The sequence below is a fragment of the Marmota monax genome, unplaced genomic scaffold (genome assembly GCF_021218885.2).
Source record: "Marmota monax isolate L192 unplaced genomic scaffold, Marmota_monax_Labrador192_F-V1.1 WCK01_AAM20220418_F8-fsc00023, whole genome shotgun sequence".
Taxonomy (NCBI): domain Eukaryota; kingdom Metazoa; phylum Chordata; class Mammalia; order Rodentia; family Sciuridae; genus Marmota; species Marmota monax.
This window is the reverse complement of record NW_026692907.1, coordinates 11782139-11791564: the sequence shown is the minus strand read 5'-3', so window position 1 is coordinate 11791564 and position 9426 is coordinate 11782139.

Genomic DNA, 9426 nt, shown 5'->3' with positions numbered 1-9426 from the left:
AGCTACCATTTATTTGCCTGTAGTTTTACTTAATCCTCTTAACAGCCCTGACTAGAAGGCACTGATACTTTGTACTTGGTGCTGAGGATCGAACCCGGGCCGTACACAGGCCACTTGAGCCACATCCCCAGCCCTTATTGTAACCTTAAAAGGGTCAAACTTGAAGTACTTAAACTGTAGATGGCCTGTAATCCTGTTGACTCAGGAGGCTGAGGCAGGAGAATCACAAGTTCAAGGCCAGCCCTGGCAATTTAGTGAGATCCTGAGCAATTTAAGGAGACCCTGTCTCAAAATAAAAAATAAAAAGGTCTGGGGGTTGCTGGGGATATAGCTCAGTTGGTAGAGTGCTTGTCTTGCATGCCCAAGGCCCTGGGTTCAATACCCAGTACCAAAAAAAAAAAAAAAAAGAAAAAAGGAATGGGGGGCTGGGGATGTGGCTCAGTAGTGAAACAGTAGTGAAACATCCTTAGGTTCATCCCTGGTACCAAAACAACCACAACACACACACACACACACACACACACACAAAAAAAAAAAAAACTCTGAAAGTTTAAAACAAAATCAAGATTCTAATTTTTCTAATAAGTTCTTGAACTTGTTTAAGTAGCTGGCTTCCTAGAGACCTGATGATTTTACTGCAGTTTAGGTAAGGTAATTAGACAAGAGTAAAATTTTAGTCTCTGACCCCCTCATCCAGCCCCACAAGTGACAAGCTGCTAAAAGGGTGGCAACTACTTCTGATATTTATTCTCTTTTTTTTTTCTAAAATATTTTATAGTGGGCTGGGGATGTGGCTCAAGTGGTAGTGCGCTCTCCTGTCATGCGTGCGGCCCGGGTTCGATCCTCAGCACCACATACAAAAAAAAAAAACAAAGATGTTGTGTCAGCCAATAACTAACTAAACAAATAAATATTAAAAAAATAAATTAAAAAAATAAAATATTTTATAGTAAGCCATGCTCAAGAGACCCAAGGGAACGGATCTTCATATATTAGCTTACATGACTTTATTCTTTGTGTCCTGATTATACAATCATATTTAGTTTTGACATTTATCTTTCCTTCTTTAGGAATAGGAAATTGGTCTCAAAAACACCCAGGGAATCTTCTGTCTCTGGTGGTCTTATCAGTCTGTATCTCATTGGGATTCCTTAGGAATTCAAATTTTTTAAAATACACTGCTTTAAGGAACAAAATGTTTTCTTTGTGACTTGGTTTGGAAGTTGTTTAGAGAAAGCAATATTTGGTTTGGAGGTAAACAGGCCTATTGTAGATCAGGGAGTTAACTCACAAAGTTAACTCACAAAGAGCCCTGGTGTTTCAGAGCATTTTATAAGTTTTAAATATTCACCCAAAGTATTTAAAAGACAGTGGGAGAAACAGCTATACCCACTTTTTTATTGTGTTCATTCATTTACATACCACTGGAATTGTTTATATAGGGCATTTTGACTGTGGGATTGTTTGCCTAGGGAAGAAAACAGGGTAACTATCTTGTCGTGCAATATTTACAGTCTGCAAGCAGTGTATATTTAGGGAATCTTGCTAAAATATTGCATGACAGAAAACTTCAATAGCATGTTTAAATGAATTCTAAAAAAACAGACAGAAAGGAAATACGCCTCTCTGGTTCTGAAACATTTATCTCTAGGATTGGGAAAGGGTAGGAATAAACCTTTGAATGATAGATGGTCCGAGAGAAAAACACACATTAATCTGTGGTTTAATGTGTTCCTTAAATATCTTAATTGCTTTTAAAGCCGTGTAAATAAATAACACTAAAAGGATGTGAATTAATATCCTAAGAAAATGACTTTCCTGATCTGAAGGCTCCTATTTCAAATAATATTTATAAGGCACTGCAAATATTTTTCAGTCCAGAACTAAGAAACCTGAGGTTGAAAAATCAGAATTTATCAGCTGCCAGTGTCAGAACATCTTTTGCTTTCTTTTTAGTTTGTTTTTCCACAAGGCTAATCATTGCCTTGCATATTCACATATAACACTTACAAAGGAAGGAAGGATCAACTCTCCCAGGAAAGGGACAGGATTTAAGAGAATCCCAGAAGATCTTAGATTGCTAAACCTTAATTGCTGCCACAGTACTTTAAGAATTGAACCTGAAAATAAATTTGGCATATCCTTTGTTTTATTTCTAGTTAGAACATTTTATGTCTTATAAAAGACAGGTTTAAAAACAAAAGTTTGTTTTAAAGGAGCATCAATTTTCTGAATTAAAAGTGAATGAATCTGTTTATAATTTTCTCATTCTCTCTTTAAATAGTTAAAACACAAATCTACAAGCTGATTATCATTTTGGAGAAGTTCTAATATTAAACTTTTTATTTGATTCTTGAAACTCAGCTAATTCTCTCATTTGTGTACCTATGAGTGGCTCCTAAAGGTTTTGTGGTATTTATAACACTGTGACTCCTGAGGAAAAATACATTTTAAGCCAGGTGTGGAGACTCACAGCTGTAATTCCAGCTATTCAAGAGACAGAGGTAGGGTTGCAAATTAGAGGCCAGACTTGGAAATTTAGTGAGACCCTGTCTCAAAATTAAAAATAAAAAGCAGTCCTAGGCTCAACCCCGAATACCACATGTGAATAAATACATACACACAACAAAGACTTTATATATTGTGACCCATCATATAAAATACAAGTATACACAGACATGCATACATGAAACATGAGTTTCATAGAATGAGGTTCACATTTTGTGCAATACTATGATTTTTCTTTATTCCTTTTATTTCCCCACTGGAGGTCAAACCCAAAGCTTTGAACCTGGTAAGCAAATGGTTTGCCACTGAACTACATCTCTAGCCCCTAGGATTTTTTTTTTTTCCTATCCATGGAGGAAAAAAAAAAATCTAGTTATGACTCACAAAATTGATTTCATAGATCACTAATGAGTTGGGATCATCAGTTTGATAAAATACTATCTGGACTCTGAGAAATAACAGAATTGAGCAAGCACATTCATGTTGACTTTCTGGAATTCTGAAACTAAGTAAAACCTCCCTTCTTCCTTTACATTGTCTTCCACATTCTTACCTAAGCATTTATTTCCACCCTATGTTGTAGTCAGACTTTACTTATTACAGATATTATAAGATAGGGAGGCAATTTTCTTAAAAGTCCCCCCTTTATTAAAAAAAAATAGTAGTTTTACAGAGGATTTTCCATATAATCCCTGGCCCTACACATGCACAACCTCCCTCAGGAAGTCGCAGCCAGGAAATGTTTTATAGAATAAGTAACCTGTGCTTGATGTGGTGGGGCGTGCCTGTAATCCCAGGGACTTGGGAGGCTGAGGCAGGAGGATCTGAAGTTCAATGCCAGCCTTGGGCATTTTAGTGAGAACCTATCATCTCAAAAAATAAAAAAGACTGGTAAGAACTTAATACCTACCCCCCCCCCCCCGCCAAAAAACAAAAACAAAAACAAGAAGAACAAACAACAAAAAGAATAAGTAGCCTGTTAAGGGATGAAAGAGTTGTCTATCGCATTTCTGCTGGGTACACGTGAAACCTATTATAGAAGTGATCTTTTATCATAGGGGAACTCACTTTATGTGATAGATCAGTCTTTAGAATTATCTATTTATCTATCTATGGATACCTTCATTAAATGTTAGGATACATTTACTGCAAATATTTGTAAATGGTCTTACTCTCTAAAAACAGTGTATAGCTAGTTAAAAGAATTTTTTTAAAAAAAACTATACAGAATTTCTGAAATTTACAAATATTTTTGTACTATAGTAAATCATTCTAGAATATCCACTCTGAGAGTCAGCACATCCTCAACTCCTAGAACACTGCCTAGCACATAGCTGGTGCTCATTAGATATCTGGTCAATGGATCTAGACTTAGTGTTTCCTAAAGATTTCTCAAACTGGAACACACCTATATTAATATAGTATTGAAGGTTATACATGGTGCTAATGGTCAGCATTCCATATCAAAATCTAGAAGACACTTGAGCAGCTATTGAAGTTTAAGAATAACCCCATTAACTTAAAATTGTTGCTTCAGTGAATCAAGGAAACCAGGAAAGGAAGAAAAAATAACTAGTAGGGGACAAAAGAAATTTAATATGAATAATAATATCAACCACTTATTGAGTGCTTAATAGCTTCTTAGGGAGGGAGAAATGTTGTCTTTTGGTTCTTACAACTCTAAGAAGTAGATATCATTTTGAGCCCCTTTTTGATGAAATTGTGATTTAAATGGTTTTAAGGAAATTGTCCAAGGTTACATACCTAGAAAGCAATTAAATTGGAATTTGAACCTAAGTCCAATGCCCACCCCACCCTATACTGGGGATTGAACCCAGGGGTGTTTTACCACTGAAGGTGACATATTTTATGGTATAATTGCCCTGTGGGTCATTTAAGCTAGGGTCTGAAGCATGGGGAGTCAGCCTAAGAGCACAGGTATTTTGTTGGTGAGGACCAGAAAGGTGAGATGAGAGGTGGGGCAATGAATGGCCTTGATAGAGGTAAGACGAAAAAGAACTTGGCTAGTCAGACTGAGCTTTTGTTCAGCAAACACCTTTTCAAAAGTATATGTATTTTCTTTGGAAGTTTTGCATTTGAAAATATCCAGCACACCACCCAAATACATAAATAAATAAACATAATTTTTAAAAAAGAAAAAGAAAAAAGGTTTAATGATGTGAGATGGATATACTAATTAGCTTAGCTGCAGTAATGATTTCTTTATATACATCTATATACCATACAATACATCATATTGTATACCTTAAGTATATACAATTTTTTAAAAAAAGAATATGTCCAGGGGCTGGGGTTGTGGCTCAGTGGTAGAGTGCTTGTCTCGCATATGCGGGACCCTGGATTCAATCCTCAGCACCAAATAAAAATAAATAAGTGAAATAAAAGTATTTTTTTAAAAAGAATATGTCCAAGTTGTTGACAATTATTAGTGACTTGACTTTGAAACAATAATTTATTCTTTCTGATTGTGAGTTACATTAACTGGAGAATATCTTGAGAGTGTAAGAAATGTTTTTTAAAATGTTTTTTTTTTTAAAAAAAACAGTACAAATTACGATCATTTATCTTCCTAAAATATATTTCTCAATACTGTCAAACCATGATGTAATAGTCAGCCATTACACCCTAATATAGTGTGATTTTGTATTTATGAAAATAGCCTCATTGTCATTTATTGACAGTCTACAAAGTAAAATGTTACTAATGTAAAATTATAAAATAAATCTATGCTAATAAAATCCTGATTTTTTCCTGATTACTAAAAAAAATAAAAATAAAAAAAAATTCAGTTCCTCATTTTTATTCCCATACTACCCATCCCTGTAATATATTGGTTGGCATTTAAGTAACTCAACTATGAATTCTAACTTAATGAACTTGTAGACTAGTAGCAGAGTTAAAATACTTAAAGCATTATATTATAAAGTAGAATGTGTTAAGAAATATCAACCAAGTACTCTTGGGAGATCTGATGAAAATGAAATGCTTTTCAGCCCTGTGGGATTGAAGGAAAAGGGAGAGAGGATTAAGAGAGACTTCCAGTAGGAGATACCATTTGGCTTTGAAAGGATAAGTAGGATTTGGGCATTAAGAAGTTGAGAAAAGGGCAAAAATCCTGCTAGAGTTTCATGTATAAATGCGTGTGAGCTTATTTAGTTGTGGTCCTTTTACTGTGGTGCGGATCCTCAATTTGATATGATTGTCACCAGACCCTTGGGAGACATCCAGGACTAAAATAGTTTGTGTTATGCAGTAGACTGAAGTCCATAGAGTTCTGAAGGAAATTATCTGTAGTTCCAGTCAGGACTGTTCGTCTTGACTTCTTTTGCTACTTAAATTTATTAACAAGGGGCTGAGGTTGTGGCTCAGTGGTAGAGTACTAGCTCTACCTAGCATGTGCAAGGCACTGGGTTTGATTCTCAGCACCACATATAAATTAACAAATAAATAAGTAAAAGTCCATCAACAACTAAAACAAAAAAAAATTAAATTTATTAACAAATTACATGGAAGCCTGAAGAATTAGAGAGAGAGAGAGAGAGTTTAAAAAGAACACTAGGTCAGGAGAAGAAGAGTCTAGTCTTTTTCTGCCGCTACCTTGACGCGTGACCTTGTCTCTAAAACTATTTGTTTCATGTCTATAAATGGGAAAATGATTCTGCTCTCTCCATTCCCTTTCTATCGGCACAGATAACTATGAATGGTAATGAACAGATCTTAGAAGAAAGATGCTGCATAAATAATATGAATGACAGTAAAAACAAATAATTTAAAAAACATGCAAGCAAAATGATGTTGTTTAAATTTTTCCTCATAGGCAGAAGGCTTGGCATAGAACCATCAGGTAGTTTGATACTCCCTTTCTTTTTTCTTATTTTAAACAAGATATCTCCACTTGGAGATTAAAAGAAGACTCGATGTATTTAAATTTGTAGCTTTGTGTGGTCAATTCAGAAGTCAGCTTATGTGCAGGCAGAAAGTCAGCTATGTGTCAGATGACTGGGTGGGGAGGGTGCTAGCCATGTCCTTAGTTAAAATCTGCAAGTGAAAAACAAAAACTAACATCAATTTGAAAAACAGAATTCCCCCCAAATTCAGGATGCACTGAATGTCTATTACAAACAAAACATAAAAAAAAAAAACTTAAAAAAAATGAGGGGCTGGGGATACATAGCTCAGTTGATAGAGTGTTTGCCTCCCATGCATAAGGCCCTGGATTGAATCCCCAGCAGCACCAAAAATAAATAAATACAGAAAAATATTTGGAACAAGATCAAAGATACTGTTTTTTTGTTTATTGTTTTTTGGTTTTTGCTTTTGTGCTAGGATTGAACCCAGGACCTTGTGTGTACAAAGAAAGCACTCTACCAACTGAGTTATACCCCTAAACCTGTCAGAAGTTTTTTTAGAAAAGAGTTTCTTAGGTGCAATATTGTCATATTTTATTACACCATCACTTTATGATTATAGTGAAAAAAATTAAAGAATGGCAAATAACATTATTGTGAAGCATTTGCTATATCTCTCTATCCTGATTATGATTATTGTATGAAGGAGATTATTTTTTTCTGATCTGAATTTGAAGTAATTCTGATTTTAAATGTAGAAATGAAAGAAAACCAGGACATATAATTAGTAAAGCTAAGAGTAAAACAGACAAACAAACAAAAAAGCAGTCATTGATGGTATTGCTCTGATTTGAAAGGAGTTTAAAACATATTTGAACCTTTTTTTTTTAAATCCAGGCCAGCCTCTCAATTTAGGGAGATCCCGTCTCAAAGTAAAAAATAGTAAAGGCTGGAGATATAGCTCAGTATTAGAACACCCCTGGGTTCAATCTCTAATGGCACAAAAAACAAGCTAGCAAGTGAATAAATAAAATAAATATACTTTTTCAAAGAACATATTTTGGAGGAAACCTTGACTTTTACAGATTGGTTTATAAGTAAGTTCTAATCTATACCAGTGTTTCTAGGAGTTATGTGCTTCTATGCTTATAAGTTTAAAAAAAATTTTTGAGACCATGGGTTGGGGCCAGGGCTCCTGCTAAATTGCACAAGCTAGTCTTGAATATGAGATCCTCCAGTCTCAGCCTGCTGAGTAGCTAGGATTACAGGAATGTGCCACCATAGGCCAGCTATGTAAATGATTTTATTTCATTTATATTTTTATTTTTATTTAGTTTTTTGTACTAGGGATTGAACCCAGGGGTGCTTAATCACCGACCCACATCCCCAACCCTTTTTATATTTATCTAGAAACAGGGTCTCACTAAATTGCTCAGGGCCTTGTTAAATTACTGAGGCTGGTTTTGAACTTTCAATCCTCCTGCCTCAGCTTTCTGAGAGAGCTGCTAAGATTACAGTGGTGTGCCATAGTGCCTGGCTATGTAAATGTTTTTAAAAGATTGCCTAGCATTTTGTCTTTTGTATGGTGTGTGGTACTAGGGATTCAACTGTGTGTTCATGAGGGGGTTCTTCAAGTATGCCAGGCAAGCTCTCTACTGTTGGACCACATGCCCAGGCCACATATTTCATCTTCTTAGAGTTTTAACATTTACCAATATCAAAACAGACTGAGTGCAGACTGGTCTTATGAGAATGGGAAAATAAGCTTTCTTAGAAATGGCCTACTGAAAAGGCTAATTTTGTGCATTGCAAAATTATAGAGTACTTAAGGCCAGCTATAAGATAGAACATTAATGGTACCAATTACATAAATGTTTTTACAACTTTAGATGCATTTCTCTAAGGTATAACAAAACTTTCATTATATCTATTGTGTACATATATATTTTATATTTTGCCCATTATTTTGGACCAAACAAATAGACCCTTAAAACTGGTACAATAATGGATAGTAGAGAGTATTGCCAGTGCTCTCTGATCATTGTAAATAATAAATATTGTACTTTTTTGGGGGGAAAGGAGTACTGGGTATTGATCCCAGGGGTGCTCTACCACTGAGTTAGATGCCCAGCCCTTTTTATTTTGCATTTGAGACAGGATCTCACTAAGTTACTCAGGCTGGCCTCAAACTTGCAGTCCTTCTGCCTCAGCCTCTCAAGTAGCTGTGGGTCAGTGGTTAAGTGCCCCTGAGTTCAATCCCTGGTACAAAAAAAAAAAAAGCATTTTTGTCTATGTCTCGTTTTGTTTTTGCTGTACTAAACTCAGGTTCTACAGTATTTTAGGCAAGCACTCTACCCCTGAGCTACATACTCAACTCTAAAATGCATTTTTATTATTTTTTAATGGTGGGTTTAAAAAAATATATCTTTATTTATTTTTATGTGGTGCTGAGGATCAAACCCAGTGTCCCACATGTGTGAAACAAGCGCTCTGCCACTGAGCCACCACCCCAGCCCTAAAATGCATTTTTAAAGCAATTTGAGATGTCTCCAAATGAAGGGTAGAGGAGAAAGAATAGAAACAGCCAAGAGGCCTTGAAGGATTGGTGAAGTCCTTTGACGTTATGAAGGACATGATAAATATCACTGGTGTCCTGGAGGACGGACCAATAATTGTAGGAAAGGTAGCAGAAGATGAGTATTACTTGAGATATCAGTGACTCTAAGGATTTTAAAAGAACCATTTCTGATTTACAAAGCACCTCCATAGGGATTATGCTAAAACAACTACTTATAGACTGAATATTTTACACATCTATTTCAAGGAATACAAATCACCTCCTTACCAGGAGTAAGCAGGATAGTTAGCCCTTATTCTAGCATAAAAACCTAAGAATAATCTGTGATAAGCAGAAAGGAAGATACCCAGATTTGCCATTTTCTTCAACATTAAAGAAAAAAGTACATATTTGTGCTTTCTTTTGCTTTGGTTAGCTAAATAGTATCCTCCTAAGTGGAGGTAAGTGTGGTTGAAGTGGATGAAACTTTCT